Here is a 15,550-nt window from a genome sequence, read left to right on the forward strand (position 1 = left end):
AAATGCTGTGGAACAGCTATGGACATAAATAGAAGTAACATGCTACATTTATAAGAGAGAAATGTACCATGAATGTTTTTGCTTAACTTCAATTACTTTTTTTTAACCCCAAATATATTTACTTTTTTTTTTTTAAACACAAAAGTGATTTAAGAGGCTTGAAACACAGTTTTCTGCTTACCAAACATCTTAGCTTAATCTTGTGGGGAGCACATTATTCCATTTCATTATAATGAAATAACTTGTCCCTTAGAAGAGTTAAAGGAACTTCAATCGTTTCTGCTAATGGAAAACCAAGCACTAGTATAGATCATTCTAGTCTGTAAATTTACAGAGAAAAGCTAGAGGTTTCCTCCTTAAATAACTTAGAATAGAGATTGAAATAAGAGATCTTGGAGAAGAGATGAGGATGAGGGCAAGACTAATTATCGCTAATTATCATAACAGTGCTTAGCTTTCATACAACACTGACAAGTTTCAAAATACTTTCACCTTCACCCTCTCATTTGGGAGGGGTTTTGCTTCTTTGTTTGTTTCATTTGTTTGGCTTTGTTTTAGCATTTAGTGACATTAAGTGATTCACTCAATGCCTCAGAAATTAAGTGGGTTGCAACCTAGGTCTTTTGGCTGCACTATTCTCCCCCTGACCTTTTTTTTAAAAATAAATATCTTCTTCTTCATAAAAATTATTAAGTTCCTATTACACACTGTGGCAGATAGAAATGAGCCTTCACTGAGCTCCTAGTCTGGTGTGGGAGACTGGTGTGTAAATGGACAGTTGGATACCTAGTGATGATAAGCTCTCAAATGGAAAACACACAGAGCCAAGCGCTGTGGAAGCCTTGAGGAGGGAGGACCTGACACTTACCTGGGAAGTCAGGACAAGCTTTATGGTATTGGTGACATTTGACTTGTGTCCTGAAAGAACTTGGAGGGGTTACCATTAATATATTTTTTAAAATTTTTATCAGTGAGCATCAGTGAGATGGTTAAGAAAGCACACATGGATTACTGATTACATTATGAGAAATAATTTTTTCTCTAAAGAGCCATAAGTAGATGGTTACATCCTTCCACTTCTGTCCACTGATATTTCGTAGTTGCTTCCTTTCTCAGTTGTGTTTCATGTAAGATGATTCCATTTCCCAGTAACTTTCTTTCCTTGATCACATTCTATGGCATCATGAAGTCCCAAGATGTCTTTTCATGTCATATGTAAATAATGCTGAGAAAAGCAAATTTAGAATATAAAAAGCTCTCTATCATACTGTGCTCATTTTTGCTATATTGGCCATTTAAAGATATAATCTTTCAATCTGATAACTGAAACTGTAAAAAGGATTTGAAAATGTTATTAATCTATTTCTGTAACAAAGAAAGCAAAGAAGGGAAAATTTTATACATTTATTAGTGCATGTTATCCCATTTCTTTTACTATATAGAATCAGAATATTATTTTTATAAAAAATAAAATTCTAATAAATATATTAAAAACCTAAATAGCATTAATGAAAACTTCTAAAGACTACCCATATATTGTAACCCCCCAAAATACATATATATATATATCCTCAAATTAAGTTTTTATTTTTGTATGATGAAATTAGTTCATTTTAATACACTATATTAATAATACATAAAATACTAATTTTTAATTGCTTTGGTAAGTGAAATAGTGTTAAATAAGTTATTTTTTATATCAATTTATATTTAGTAAGTTCAATTTAGTCTGACCTGACATATATAAAATTAAGATCACCAAGTAAATTTTATATTTTCAATGATTAATTTCTATTTCACCTTTTTTATTAACCTATGCAGGAATGTAAGAATCAAACAACATTGAATTTTGATACTCTCATTACTTAATTTCAGTTCAGAAGACATCAGTCCATCTTTTAAATCGTCACCTCAGTTCAAGGCTTTTACTTTATATCACCCAAGAGTTTTGCATAGTGCAATTAATCATATTTATTTATTTATTTATATTTTGGTTGCATTGGGTCTTCATTGCTGTGAGCGGGCTTTCTCTAGTTGTGGTGTGTGGACTTCTTATTGCAGTGGCTTCTCTTGTTGTGGAGCATGGGCTCTAGGCACGCGGGGTTCAGTAGTTGCAGCACATGGGCTCAGTAATTGCGGTATGCGGGCCCTAGAGCACACGGGCTTCAGTAGTTGTACTGCAACTATATCCTAATATGTTTCCAAACCTCTAGTCTTGCAGAGTAATTAAACAAAGAGGTAGTTTTCACAGGCAAATCAGAACCTAAGCAACAATCAGTGCACTCAAATTCAAGAAAATGAAACTTCAGAACAACCAATCCCAAATAGCCAACTGGGCTTTCCAGATAAGTCAACTGCTTGAGCTATACCCAATCAGATAATGTCCTTCCTTTGCTTCCACCTCTTGTCTATAAAAAACCCTCCACTAGCTCCTGTGGTAGAGTTCTCCTAACCACCTTTGCTTTGGTGCTGCCAGATTCAAATCAATGTATGCTCAGATAAACTCTTGGAGATTTTAAATGTGCCTCAGTTCACTTTTCAACAAGTCTTTTTTTTTTTTAATGAAAAAGACAAAAAAATATCCTTCCTTACAGAGCTTCCAGAGGAATCTATCTTGAATACACATCTGACAATGTCTCTCCCATTGCTTAAATTCTTTGAGTGTTCTCCATTACCTCTAGAAAAGTCCATATACTGTAACAAGAATTTTTGCCTCTTCATCTTGCTTCTGCATAACTCCCTATCTGTATCACTTATATGTCTCACAATTTATGATTCAACAATATAATATTGTCTTTTCATTTCCCCCACACATCCTGTGGCCTCTTATATTAACGCATTTCCTTGTCCTGTTCACCTTCCTCATGGTTTTCCTATGCTGCTTCCACTTTGAACTGGCATCAATTCTTCCAATAAAATTTACTTTGATGTATTTTCTGGTGTCTCCATACTCAATACAAAATGTGTTAGAAACATTTCATTTTATTTTTGTTTTCATATCTCTATCATTACATTTGCTTAACACAGTGCAAAAATTTTTTTCCATTGGGTGCCTTATTAATCTCTGCATCCTGAAAACCTACTGTGTGTGTGGCATCTAGACTCAGCAATGTGTCGATGATCATTCACAAGGATTTAATTCAGCTGAAGTGCTTTTTTCCAGAAATATATATTCATCAGATCTACCTCCAAAGTTGCTACTTAGTCACGTCTGTTTAGGCTTTTTAAAACAAGCATAAAAGGTCATTCTGATATACATGGTTCATGGAGCACACATTAAGAAGCACTAACTTAGATGATTTTTCAGTCCCTTTTATATCTAACAGTCCATCCTTCTGATAAGTAAATCTGAAAACAAATTCACATAGTAATATTTGCATTAAATCCTATTCTGAATAGTTAGTATCATTTTACAAATGATATAGTAATGATGAGGTCACATACCTCTGTATGGCATTAAGAGTATTAAAAGTTTAGAATGAATGTTCAATGACAGGATAAGCATTCCTATGGTGTGCAGTTGCCGCTGTTGTTTTTTGTTGTTCTAGGTAATGACTCTATGCAGAAAGCACTACTACACTGTCCTACTTTGTATATCTCTCTTTGGCTTTCAAACAGTAACAGAGATGGAAAGAGCATGTGAAAATGTGTCTTTGTAAAGAAGCTTTAAGCATTTATTACAGAAAGAAAAAATGTAGGAGACATTTTACAGATTAGAGGAACACATGTGTGAAGTCACATGCACCAGAAATCTTAACTTAAAATATCTTCAAAGGCAATTTAACAGTTTTCCAGGGAACCATATTATTTTAACAAGTGTTGTCAGGAAATTTAATCTCATTTTTAATCTAAGCTTATTACACTGAAACTGATTTTTTTTTATTTCTATGATTTTATAACCAGAGAAGATAGAAATTTGCTGTTCACCATGGGTATATACTAAACTCTCACTTCAGAAAAGGACTTTATTATACTGTTACTCAGATTATTAATCTCTAAAATAATTTTTTATAAATTGTATAATACAATATAGTTTGACATTGTCTTGGAAGTCTATCCACAAAATAATTTATACTGGCCTATTTGTTTGCAAATGTGGTTGCTTTTTATTTTACAGTCTTCTTCCTCTTTAGAAGGGAAAGGACTGTAACCTTTTGGAGACTGGTACATTTTTGGTAGTTATTTGGAAGGCTGATTCAATGCCATTGCCATTCTCTGAGACAATTTCTTTAAGCAACAGCTGCTGTCGTTATAAAAGCTGCCTTTAGTCCCAATTATACATGATTGTCATAGCCAGAGCTGACCTCTAAAAAGTGGGAAATAAACAGCAGAGTGGAAAACAAAAGATATACTTTGGGTTACTATCATTTCATTTTAGCATAGTAGATATGCTACCAGATGGACAATTCAGGGCCCTTTTGCAGATTAGAAGCAAAGTACATAGTTTGCCAAAGCAAAGGTATGGCTGAACAGTGAATCTCTTGTTTGTCCGCTGCATTTTTGCCAAAGAAATAACCTTACCAAGAATATATATTTTTCAGAAACAAAAACTAGTGTTATCACTCAATAAGTTAATAGAAAAACTAAAGAATTCCAACTAATCTCATGGAATTTTATCAAAGAATAGAATATAAGCAAAAAATTTATTCTATAGCTGATTGCATTTATATTTTCCTAACAATGTTCAATGAAATGCTTTATTTCCAATAAGATGTTTTAAAACGGTCCACCAAACTGTATTAAGAATATATACAAAGACCATGCTGTTCAAAGACTAAATAATTCAAACAAGGCCAATTCCAGGATATTTAAAGAGACAGTTTATGATATTAAGACACCAAGCATATAGAAGAAGATCTCAAATTCTGCTATCCAATTTTTAAATGTATCCTAGTTACCTGAATAATTAATTCTCTTTTGGAAATGTTCAATACTTCCTACTAAATCACACCGAACAACTGTGTGTGTGAATGTATGCTTTTGCAGGTTTAAAAACTCAAAGCAGAGAAAGAGTAGGTTAAAATTCTGTGAATACTGTTAGTACCTAACAGATTTCTGTTGGATGACTGAAAAACTTCTGGGCAGTCAGGGTGTGAAAGTCCCACTGTTGGTTCTGTGTCTGCATCCTAGATGGTTTGGACGTGTACTGCCCAAGGGCAGGGTGCTGCAGAGACCATTTCCTAAGCTGCTGTCAAGCTCCATTAATCCGTCCTTCTGGGAGTGCATGATTTTAGAAATGGTAGTCTTCATAATTTAAAAGTGAAACAAAGGGAGAAAAAAGTCAAAGTACATTATTTTCCCAGTATTCTTGTTTTTATGTACGCTTATTTCATAACTCCTTTAATATCATTATGCTTATACTTTCTAAATATTTTACACCATTTATTGATTTTATTTCTCTTGCAAAATTTCTATTCAGGGTAAATATTTTGAAGGTTTTCTTGTGTCAAAATATTGATGGTTGTTATGTTAGAAATAGTATAATAATTGTCATGAAGAGCTGACTTGCCATCCAGTGTAGCAGAATCTCCAGAGTCTTTTTCAAATTACACATATGCATCCTTTCCCTTTCTCCCTTCTTTTTGGAGGAGGCGCAGTAATGCCATCTCTAATTTTTGATGGCAGTGTAATGAGAAATGTTACTGATGGAAGTGGGCTATGTATAAAGAGTGTGTGGGCCAAGGAAGCATAGGGAAGCATGGATTTGGGTGAGCATGGAGTGAGTATGCTCCCCAGTTAGATAGCTCAGGTACAGTGCAGAGTAGCAGTCAGCCATAAAGAAGGTAGCAGATGGGCCCCTGTGGCAGGTATGATGTGAGGCACCTCAGAAAATGTGGTACTAACCGCGCTTGTGACACACCTTCTGCAAAGAGGCAAGTGCTTTCTAACTGGTAAGTAGGGCAGAAAATGCCTTATGAAGAACTGAAGTCCACAGGGACACCTCACCCATCTATGCCTGAAGTTACAAGAGTAAGTTACGTTCCAACAACACTGTTTTAATTTAGCTGTGCATAACTGGAAAACATTTTGTGTTGTTTCTAAGACATAGCATTAGGTATTAAGCTCTTTTTCAGGATACATAGTTTACTCAGTAACTCACAATCTCTCACGGCCATATAGCGCTAAGCAAGCTTTTATGGGGCAAATGGATCCTGGATGAATGGATTGTATCTGTGATTAGCATGTAACACAAAAGTGAGTCCAAGGAAAACTTCCTAAACTGTTGGCTTAGTAATCATTAAGAGAAAGTAAAGTGCTTCTGACATGAAGGATGAAGGGAACCTCAGAGTTTTAACAATACTCCACACTTTTCTGTAATGTTATCTCAGAATATATGTCCTTATTTATACAGCAGTTGCTGAAGAAGAAAGGCATTTGGATTTTGTTCAATCAAAGCAAATTTTAGTTTTAGTTATTTTGAACTAGGAAACATAGTCTTAGATTACAATGCAGAAAAATTATACTTTGAGTTTATGCATGCTCATGAACTGAAAGTAAGTTGTTCTCTTTCTGTTGATTGCTCTTTCAGTAGTTCTGTAATTAGAGTTTACACACTACCTTAGCAACACAGTACACAGGAAGCTAAAATATCAAGAAATGTATAACTTTGAAAAGAAAATAGTTCATAAGGAATTTTTACCCTGTATGTGCAGACTTTTCGGACTCTAAATAACATGATTTTGTATTGATTGCAGTCATTAATTTCTCATAGCTCTTTTCCCCCAAACCTTAAAACAGCACTTTTTCACTCAGGCCCTAATTTCCCAGCTCCAGCCACCCCAGCCCACCTTACTCATTCTTCTTTCTCAAAAACTATTATAAACATCAATTAAAAATAATCGATTAAATCTATTCCACAGGGTAAATTTATAATACTCATTTCTATAGTACTAACTGTGCTTACTTTCACTATAATTAATACAGTAATACTTTGTAACACTGTAGTAAGTCATTTGTATAGTGTAATCCATTTAATTATTAAAAACAACATTTTAAGGGAAGTACAAAAAAATTCCACCCATTTTATAGATGGCTTCCAGAAGTTGAGACTTTGCCCAAATTTACACAGGGAAAAGAAGATATAATTAAATATCCATGGCTACATGTATAATTTGTATATCATCATCATCATCATCTTAATTTAGTATAATTTCTTCTTATACAATTGTACTTTTTTCATTGAATTTAATAGTATTTTGACATTTTGAAAATGTTAACTGCATTGTATAAAACTGAATTCATCATTTGCTTTGGCTTGCTGTGTTGCTTTAACATCTTTAGACACAATTTCAACAACCCTTGAGGCAGAGTTTAAGGAACTGTATTTGCTACCTGAAGTGCAGGCAATATGCAGGGTTCCATCAGTTAATCTGGTAGGATCCTCAACCAGTTCATGATTTTTCTCTTCGGGACCTCCAGGTTGGTCAGGGATATATTTAAGTACATTTGGAAAACATGCCATTTCCTGACATAATGTCAAGAAACCACCTAGTGCTTTCAGAATGAAATTCAAATTTCTTATCCTAGCACACAAGGACCTTCACCGCTGAGTTCCAGACAAACTTTTCAGCTTCATAACACACTACCACCATCCTCATTTTATCCTAAATATACTCGTCTACTTATTATTTCTGAACCTACAGTTTCCATTTTTACATTTCCATGTTTACCTCTGTAAAATGATTTTTAACTGCTCTGTGTCATTCTCATTTACTTTCCAGAACAGCATCTAAAGATGCTTGTTCTGTAAATTGCTTCCTGATCTATTGGTGAGAATTTATTTTACCTTCTTTTTTGTTTCCATGATACACTGTTAGGAGCAATAGTGCCGTCACTATCACATTGCAATTTATTTGTTTGTTTGCTTCTTTCTCCATTTGTATTTCTCCCTTACTAGGCTATGGGCTTCTTTGAGTAAAAAAGGTCCAGATCTTTGATACTCATTGATATTTAATTTATTGAATAATATGAAATCAGGGATTTCCTCATGACCTCTCACATACCAATATATTTTAAAATCAATCTCCAAAAATTCTTCCCAGTCATTTGTAAATGCCACCTCTAAACATTTTCATCTTAAGGTTTGACTTACTTGTGGTGATCAATTATATTTGTAATGCTCTTATTGAATAGTTATACTTAGTGATTAAAAGGGGAGTATTTAGAGTTCAGAAGTAATTTGTCACTTACTGTCTGTGTGCCTCAGTTTTTTAATCTGTAAAATAGGGATAATAATTGTTAATGATTCTACCTCTTTCATAGGCTTGTCTGAAAGGTTAAATGATGCATTTAAAGAACTTACTACAATATCGTTTATATCTTAAACACTGAAAAATAGCATAAAACTGTTAGACTGTAAACTGGGAGGACAGGGATTTCTCACAGTTGTGTCCCCAATCTCCTACTACAGTTCCAGGCACAGAGTTATGGCCCAATAAATTTACTCTGTTGAACAAATGAGTTAATTTCAAATACATCAATCATCTCTAATGTTGCAAAAAATTCACATTAAACTTGGTTTTGAATGTAAGGTAGGAATTATCCAATTAAGAAAAGAAGAAGAGGAAAACTGAATGTTTGAAAGGAACAAGATTATGGTTATCATCATCATCATCATCATCAGTTATCGTAATATCAGGTACCAAGTTAATGAGAAGATAGTGGAGATGGATAAGTGAGGATATAATATAGAATTATTTAGGAGCCATTATGTATAGCTTTGCATATGGCATAGTCATAAGTTATAGTTATCCATTGATTATTAATGGATGTGAGAGTCTAACAAGAGGAAGATCTAAGAGTGAGCTCTGTAGATATACATAACAAAGTAGGTTGTAGAGAAGAGACAGTTTGCCTAATAAATAATGCTCACAGAGTTAGCACGGAGTTTGAGATATCTGTGTAAAATAATAACCAAGTGAAAATGGCCAACAATCAATTACACATATCATTCTGGAGATTGGGAAGAGGTTTGGTCTGGAAAATTGACTAGAAATTCACCACATAAAGATGCAAAGTTAAATCATAGAAGCTCATTGACAAAAATGAATAGGATGAGAAGAACAGGAATGATAACAGAAAACTAGCAAAAATGTATATTTTAAAGTATGAAGGTCAAAAGGTAATATCTTTCCTCCCATTGTCTCTAGAGCAGTGGGAGGAAAGAGACTGACCACTACAACTCAAAGCCACAAAGGAATAAAACTCTGTGTTTTTGCAAATTTTTTTAAATATATTTTTAAATACTTTCATTGGAGTAGGTGGTAGATATTAAATGCTGTATTCCATCATTAATACACTACAAAGTCTCTGGTTAATGATTCTGAAAGTACAAACAATTCATCAAAATGTCATTATAGATATAAGATAGATTTATAGGAACTACCCTCATTCTTTATTTACTAGTTTATTTTGAGTTACCAGACAGTGAATATGGATTTTTAACTTTCACAAAAAAATCTGTAATAGAGAAGACAGCTGTTGTCATTTTTCACAGATTTAATTGTGAATCACAAAATAATTTATATTTCCCATTCAAGTGATCTTTTTGCCAACTTTTCTTAATCTTATTAAAAAACATCTTTGTTCAATAATGATATTAAATTATCTTTGCTAGTATAGCAGGGCCACAGATAGATTTAGTCATGGCACAACTCAAATATGTAATAAAACATTTATTTTCAAATTCTAACATTGATCTCATTTATCAGGCTCAGGGGGACATATCATTGTGAATTAACGTCACTTTCAGATTCTTTTGATTAGGGACTTCGTTTTGAATGACCAGTGTTTCTTGTATCCATGCTCAGTTTTTCAGATTTCCTCTCCTGCTATCCTGACCACAATAACATACCTGGTGCATGTTTGAAGATTGCCTAAAGATACCTGGTGGAAATGGGTGAGGTTTACTTTAGATACATGTGTACAGGTTCTTGTCCTATTCTTGAGGTCTGCAGTAGGTGACATGGTCAGATCTAAGCATTAGCACAGGCATGCCACTGGTTCAATTGAGCCATTGAATCTATTGTGTTGGCTGGGTGTGTGGATCCCACTATTCTCTTAAAGTTTTTGAATTATTTAACCCTTCTAACACCCTATCCCTCTGTTGTTTGGCCAGTTTTTCAGGAGCCATTTGTCTCATCGCTGGGGCTTGTGTGAATTTATGGACCCCTCTATACCATGCCTTGACGATGGGGACTCTGGAGAGTACCCTCATACGATTTGGTCAGACAGTGCTATGAAACTTCTGCTGTGCCAGAATGTAGGCTGCCACACAGAGCTAAATGCAGAGCCTCTCCTAGGATTTTGTATCCTCCCCGAGCTCTGACTATGTCTACCATCAATAATCCAGGTTAAAAAAAAAATTAAAGATTATAGTCCCATGAAACTTTCCATATTAAAAAGGAGAAAAAAAAATCCATCAGTATAAAAATGGAAATGACAGAAATGGATCTGTCCCTCAGGATGAGTACAGATACAGTGCTATGGATGTTCTGAAAAAAAAGAGATTAGTAAAAATGTCATAAGGCAGTGAGCACTTGAACTGGCCTTCATTTCTGAAGTAAGTATTGAATATGAATAATTTGGCAAGCAGCTGAGGGACTGAGGTTATTCCTGGAAAAATAAACAATTTCAGGCCAGACACAGAGAGAGGAAAATGATTGAGCCTGTGTGAGAAAAGAAAGAACAGTATGGAGGTTCCTTAAAAAACTAAAAATAGAACCACCATATGACCCAGCAATCCCACTACTGGGCATATACCCTGAGAAAACCATAATTCAAAAAGAGTCATGTACCACAATGTTCATTTCATCTCTATTTACAATAGCCAGGACATGGAAGCAACCTAAGTGTCCATCGACAGATGAATGGATAAAGAAGATGTGGCACATATAAACAATAGAATATTACTCAGTCATAAAAAGAAATGAAATTGAGTTATTTGTAGAGAGGTGGATGGACCTAGAGTCTGTTATACAGAGTGAAGTAAGTCAGAAACAGAAAAACAAATACTGTATTCTAACACATATATATGGAATCTAAAAGAAAAAAAAAAGGTCATGAAGAACCTAGGGGCAGCATGGGCAGGATGGGAATAAAGACGCAGACCTACTAGATAATGGACTTGACACGGGGAGGGGGAAGGGTAAGCTGGGACGAAGTGAGAGAGTGGCATGGACATACATACACTACCAAATGTAAAATAGATAGCTAGTGGGAAGGAGCCGCATAGCACAGGGAGATCAGCTCGGTGCTTTGTGTCCACCTAGAGGGGTGGGATAGGGAGGGTGGGAGGGAGGGAGATGCAAGAGGGAAGAGATATGGAAACATATGTATATGTATAACTGATTCACTTTGTTATAAAGCAGAAACTAACACACCACTGTAAAGCAATTATACTCCAATAAAGACGTTAAAAAAAAAAAAAGTTGAACCTAATCTTTCTCAATCCCACTGTAAAATTCAATTGTACTGTTCCTTATACCTATCATAATGGTCCTGAATGAAGTTGGCTTTACTGTTTTTAATAAGTTTCATTGTTTTTTTTCTTTAACACTATCAATGGGGAAATAGTTTGAGTATAGTTATTATTTCTTTTACAAAGTTCCCCTAATCATCAGGTTTTAGAATCATCATATTGGCAGGAGGTAGTTAATGCTAAAATCTAGATTGAATGATCTCGAGAATAATTGGAATACAATGATTTTGAATTATTAATTGAAAAAAGAACAGTAAATATTGAAAATAAGACACTGTTTGTGTTGAAATCTAAATAAGCTTACCCCAATAGAGGATTTTCCTGCACCTCATAAGAAGTCCATAGGAATTTTCATAGGCAGAGTCATCATTTTTTCAGAGAACATAGCTTTGCACATTTTAAATTCTCTTGGTGTATGATTGACTAATGTCTCAGTGTTCTCTGTCTTAACTGTAAAACAGATTTATTGTGGCTACTGAGAAATATCTTAATAGCAACCCTGTGTTGCAGGATGAGGTAATGGCAAAATGAGTAGATCAATGAATAAACTTTTCAGATGAGTTTAATACACACTGAAGTGTTGGTAAATGCTATCATTTATTAAATGATTTTAATAGAATCATTTAAATTTTGTTGGACTGTTTTTCTAATATCAAATAATTTTTAAAAGATCAGCTGTTTTAAATTTAAATTAATGTCCTTTTATATAGTGCAGCAAAATTGGCTTTGATCTTTCTGATGATAAGATTATAAAAAACCTTGTTGCTTCTGCCTTAATCTCTTAGAATCTTGGCTTTGGGGAAAGCAGGTCACTGTGTAAGAATTCTATGTACCTTGAGATTATCATGTTATGGGGAATCCCACATGGAATGTTTGCAAAAAGAGAGAAATGCTTCACCAGTTTACTACAAACCTTGTAGGCTACCCATTCAATTCATAAATGGAGTGTGAAACATTCAGTTGACCTCAAGTGATAGGAAATTTACCATCTCTCATAGAGAGATTATATAACATGCCATACCATACCATACCATACCATACCATACCATACCATACCATAATTGTATTTATCATCTGTTCAAGTCTACAAATCTAAAATTTCCATTTATTATTTAGATCTTTACATAAAACAATATAAAAGTAGAATATGTGTGTTTAAATGAAGATCAGCAAATATTTGGATTTGAAATTGTTTGGGCTAATTTTTTTTTCAAATGTGCTTTGGAAATACAGGAGCTTTATACACTTGGAGACAGTAAATACACCACTTAAGAAATAAATAAGAAGGGTATATGTTTATAGACACAGTTGAAAGAGGAGGAAGCACAATAAAGAAATTAAATTACATTCTTTCTTGATGTATTGGAGAGTTCACAGGTGTATCAGACATCTGCTAAGAGTTTAATTGATTTAAATGTCTTGATATAATTTAAATACACAAAGGTACTGTCTGTGCATATATACATATATATTTTACTCAGGTATATATTCATATACATTGTTATATATATGAATCATGTACAACAAGAAGCTTAAGTATATCTTTCATAATTAAATAAGAATGATAAAAATATCAAATTGAATTGTGAAAAATTCTGTTTAAAAATGATAGACATTACAAAGAATGACATGTACATGTCAGTGGATGCATTATAAATGTTTATAAAATATACTAGAAATAATCATGAAATGCTATAATTTTGTGAAGGAAATGCATACTTAGAAAATAAATTTAGCCTGTTGGGTGTTCTCATCTTTTCTTTGTTTATTTCAAGATTAAATATGAGCTTTCTGGCATGCAACAGAAACAACAGAAGGAAACCGGGTAAGGATTAGGTCATCCTCAGCCATCATGTTCTGAATTCCTTTTTTGTTTTTGTGCCATCATTGGCTTCGCCTTTTGATTCTTTCTCTATTCTAAATTGCCTCATTATTTCTATTGAGTAGATTTTCCACTCTGTATTATTAATTTAATAAAAAAATTATAGGCTCAGTTCATGTAAATATCTGCTAAAAATTCTCATATAAATTCTCTTGAAAATATTTTAGTCCCATTTAAATGTCAAATACCTTATAAATGCAAATAAACATCTGATAAAAGTGTATGTTATAATGTTCCATTTTAAAATTTATGTCAGTACTGGGAAACAAACAATAATTCAATTAAAATAACAATAAATTTATAAAAATGAAGTTGGCAGAACTGAAAAGCCTTTAACATTGCTAAACTCCTACCTCGACCTTTCTGAAACTCTTATCAATAGATGATTCAAAAGGAAATTTTGGATTTTTACAGTTATATCACCATTGTGCGATATATAATTTTCATTAGAAACTTGCATAGCAGAAGAAGGATAATTGATTCTTATCCTAATCAAAATTATTTCACAAGCAAGTTTAATATATCCTTTCTCTTTTCATAAAAGGAAATTAATATCATTTCAAAACTCATAGTACTTACTTAAAATGAGAGATATTTTCTAAACATCTTGTTGATTACATGCAAGTATTTAACTATAAAGTAAGGAATTTGAGTGATGTTATTTATTTATCCAGAGGAAGGAAAAGAAGAACAAAGTTATCCAGTGGCATTTTTCTCATGATTCAGATTTGTTGGGCATGTTGATTTTTTCTGTTGTTGCTAAAAGTTGTTTATAACAAGATTTTAATGAAGGTGTTACATGCTCTACTCTATTTCCAATCGGAAACGTGGTCTTATTTTAAATATCCTCTCTTTTTCCTTAGGTCATTCAGCAAACTTCGAGTATTTGACTGCTTTTAATCAAGAAAACGAGGCACATTTGCTAAATCTTTTGATTACTCAGATTTCAACAAATATCCAAGAGTAATTAAGATTCTTAATCCTTAAACTTAGGTTTGCTGAACCTGGCACATCGGAAAAAAAAAAAAAAACTTTTACACTATCCAGATTATTTTATGGAAGAAAATCAGAATGACAAAATTTTCAGAAAAACAGAAGCATAAAAGAGGGAGGAAGTAAGACAATAACTATAACAAATATATTATTCAAAATTCTTTGGGGTTGGGATAAGACCAAAACTCTTAAAATTATATGATATTTCACGTATATATATGTGCATACACATATGTGTGTTTATATTCATAGAGGTTATGTAAGACATAATGTGATACAACTTTACGACATAAGCAAAGAAAGTTCTAGAATGACTATTTTAAGGAAGTATAATCTAAAATATTTGAAAGGGAAAGATTGAGCATTTTAGAAGTAGCAGAAATAATAGCATTACAGATTTTGCTTTCAAGTTAGGAAAAATAGTGGGGATTGATGTTTATCATTTTATATTTATATTTATGCAGGGAAATCAATTTTTCATATAATTTAAAATATTATAAAGATAAAAGTTCTTTAATATTCCAAGGCATGATCAAATAATTCTTTCTTATTTATTTAGAAAGACTTGGTTGATATCTCACAATGAAATATACTTAAAGGAAATATAAATATTTGAAAAAATGGATGACCTATAAAAAGTCTTTTCTGAAACTATGATGATCTATCTATATGCATATATATAACACCATATGTATATGCATATGGTACATGCTATATGTAATATATACTATAACTATATTGTAAATATATATTTATATCACATGATATACAGTATATATCATATATATTTATATTATATATTTGTACTACGTATTTACATACAGAACTATACCTAGAACAAAATTGCTGGAAAATAGCCACATGGCTACAACGTACATGGATAAATATTTGAATATATAGACCTAAGCACTTATAAAAGCAATGATGAATCCATTTCTTATTACTTATTTACTCTAATAATGTTTATTGAGTATGCCAGGCACAGTGCTACAATAAAGAATGTCATGATGAGAATGTTAGTTACTATCATCTTGGAACTTAATTTTCTTGTGTTCAAAGAACTTAAAATTTAATAGAGGAAAACAGTTATATAAATGGAGAAGAACAAAAAATTTTGTAGACTTTATGACATAAGAATAAATAAAAGCATGGCAAAGTAGAAGGAGCATGATCCACATATTCAAATATATCATAAT

This window comes from Pseudorca crassidens, chromosome 18 (genome assembly GCF_039906515.1).
Source record: "Pseudorca crassidens isolate mPseCra1 chromosome 18, mPseCra1.hap1, whole genome shotgun sequence".
In the NCBI taxonomy this organism is placed as follows: Eukaryota; Metazoa; Chordata; class Mammalia; order Artiodactyla; family Delphinidae; genus Pseudorca; species Pseudorca crassidens.